This window comes from Mchenga conophoros, linkage group LG17 (genome assembly GCF_057382185.1).
Source record: "Mchenga conophoros isolate Kocher_MC1m ecotype Shallow Benthic linkage group LG17, M_conophoros_male_GT1.1, whole genome shotgun sequence".
Taxonomy (NCBI): Eukaryota; Metazoa; Chordata; class Actinopteri; order Cichliformes; family Cichlidae; genus Mchenga; species Mchenga conophoros.
The window spans coordinates 19,490,074-19,493,352 of record NC_140542.1 but is presented as its reverse complement, the minus strand read 5'-3'; positions in this window follow the sequence as shown (position 1 = coordinate 19,493,352).

Here is a 3,279-nt window from a genome sequence, read left to right as displayed (position 1 = left end):
CCTAGATAACACGATGAGGAAGTCCAACAGTTCATTTATAAACAAAGAGCACTTAGACTAAAACAGACATACGTGTGTTTGCTATACCATAAATCAATAAGAAAAGATAAACCCTCTCCTAGGGGGTATGTGATTTATAGCAGGACACTCGTGTAGAGGAATGTACACAGAGTTAATACAGACCTCTTTTAGGATGAGACATCCTTTCAATCTACCAATGATTATATACTTCTAAGCATATATAAGTAAATGTTTCTAAGCATAAATGACAATCAACAATACAAAATCTAACAGCATATTTCTCCTGTTTTGGCTTCCCTTCATTGGCTTCCTGTTAAATCCAGAATTGAATTCAAAATCCTGCTCCTCACATACAAGGTCTTAAATAATCAGGCCCCATCTTATCTTAATGACCTTGTAGTACCATATCACCCTATTAGAGCACTTCGCTCTCGCTCTGCAGGCCTACTTGTTGTTCCCAGAGTATTTAAAAGTAGAATGGGAGGGAGAGCCTTCAGTTTTCAGGCCCCTCTTCTGTGGAACCAGCTTCCAGTTTGGATTCAGGAGACAGACACTATCTCTACTTATAAGATTAGGCTTAAAACTTTCCTTTTTGCTAAAGCATATAGTTAGGGCTGGACCAGGTGACCCTGAATCCTCCCTTAGTTATGCTGAAATAGATGTAGGCTGCCGGGGGATTCCCATGATGCATTGAGTTTTTCCTTTCCAGTCACCTTTCTCACTCACTATGTATTAACAGACCTCTCTGCATTGAATCATATCTGTTATTAACCTCTGTCTCTCTTCCTCAGCATGTCTTTTATCCTGTCTTCCTTCTCTCACCCCAACCGGTCGCAGCAGATGGCCGCCCCTCCCTGAGCCTGGTTCTGCCGGAGATTTCTTCCTGTTAAAAGGGAGTTTTTCCTTCCCACTGTTGCCAAAGTGCTTGCTCATATAGGGTCATATGATTGTTGGGTTTTTCTCTGTATCTATGAAGCGCCTTGAGGCGACTTATGTTGTGATTTGGCGCTATATAAATAAAATTGAATTGAATTGAATAGAACACCAAGATGGCAACAGTGAACTTTATCACTGTCTAAAACAGTACCACAAACTACTGGGTGATCTCACCAGAGGTGCATATGTCTGCATTAGACGTATGAAAATCTGAGCTTTTTTTGTGTTGTATTCATTAGCGGAAACCAATGAACCAATTAGCTGTGATTGTCAAAGTTAAATTGTGTCATGTTTCGGCTGTGTGGCAGGCAGGAGAAGGACCCAAACGCAAACTCACTGGAGACAGGATTTAACTCAAAAGGGCAGCTTTTATTGCTGAACACAAAAACTCTACAAAATCTAAACTGGGAAGGCTAACAAAACACACAGGGAGCTACAGGTAGAAACACACAGCATGAGGGAGACTACGACACTGACAAAGAGAAACACAGGGCTTAAATACACTGGGAAGTAATGAGGGGAATGAGACACAGAAGGAGGGCACAGCTGGGAGAAATCAGGACTGACGAGACAAGCAAAGCAGGATGCATTCACATAAGACACGGACCTTCAAAGTAAAACAGGAAGTATCACACAGAGACGTGAACTTGACACAGTGGAGACAGCAACTAAGAAACACAGAGACAAACCATAAGGCAGAGGACTAAGAACCAAAATACACAGGGAAATACTCAGCTTGGAACACAAGAGACTAGACTAGAGGGAGTAACAAAAGACCAACCATGAGAACATAATGCACAATGCAGAGTGACAGACAACAAGAAACTCAAACATGCAAAGACACACAATTACACAGAACAGAGGGGACACAGAGAGACATGAAGGGCAAGGGATCAAAACTAGAAGCCATAGAATAAATCACACACAAGTACAAAAATACAAAAATCACAAAGAACTAAAAACGCTGGGTCAGGAGACCCAGGATCGTGACAAATTGTTTGAGTTTCTTACTTTACTTGAGTTGAATGCACTATTTAGATTTCCCTAAGTAATCATTTTGAAATGTAACATACATATTCAACATATTATGGAACTTTCACTTCTGGGTTTTGCCAATAAAAAAAAGACTAAACAACACAGATGGATATTATCTCTTATACTGTTAGTTCATCCAGGTAAAGAACGTTTGTCCAGTAGTTGTAGTGACTTTATCTTCTGGGGCTGACAGGCCAGGTGGTCTTTGTTCGATACCTGCTCTCTTCTTTTTGTCGGATGTCAAACCTTTTCTTTTTTTCTGTTTGAGAGCGACAGCCCATGTCACAGGGGACACAACAATCACTGCCTCAGTTATTGCAGCTGTTACATCCTGGGAGGCTGTGGGAGTGTGTGGGCGTGGTGTTGTCTTCTCCCTCTCCTCCTCCTTCATTCTGGCCCCTCCCCTTGTCTCTCTCTGCCCCTGCCCTCTCCTATAGGCCACACCTGCTGCTCATCTGCTCTCGTTACAACCAATTACCCTCAGGGGTGATATAAGCTGGAGAAGAGCAGTGTGGAGGAGGAGGGAGAGGTTTCTGGTGGATTTCCTCTGTGCTGGTCAGAGTGTGCTACTGGCTTAGGTGCCTTCTGGTGTGTGGCTCTTTGTGAGTAGTGTTTAACTGAGCAGTGATTGCCCATGAGTGACGGCGGCCTTCATTAGTTTGTGTGGCCTGCCTGGATATTGTTTGTTAGCAGCGTTGCTGTCTCTTTCTGTTGAAACCTTATTGTTGCTTTCTTTGTTGAGTGGTCATTACCACTTTGGGTTGACCTCCCTGATTTCTTATTAAAGCAGCGGTGCTGTCTCCTTTTGTTGTTGCCATTTATATGATTATTGAGGTGTTTGCCTACAATAAAGATCTATTTTATGTTAAATACCTCTGCCTGGCGTTCTTTTCATTCCACCTGGATCTAACTGTTACTGTCCCCCACCCTCATCGCCTAGACTTTTATGTGGGGACGTAACAAAGTGGGGGCTCGTCCGGGATCGGAATGAAAGGAATTGGGTTGATTACAAGTGTGAACAGGTGTTTGTGTGTTGTGTGAAGGTCGTTTGGCTAGCTGCTGCTCTCCCCGGCTAGCACAGGGGAGTGTCTAGCTGAGCATTTGCTCTTCCTTCGGACACTCATTTTTTGTTTTGCCTTTTTTATTTTTGGAGCAAACCCGGTTGGGGATTAATTCTCTGTTGGGGGTAGGCTTGTCGGTGCCTGTGGCGCTTGATGATTTGCCTTTAAAGTGGCCTCGAGCCTGGTACGCTCCAGAAGCTAGGACAGGCTAGAGTCTGAGTAGGCA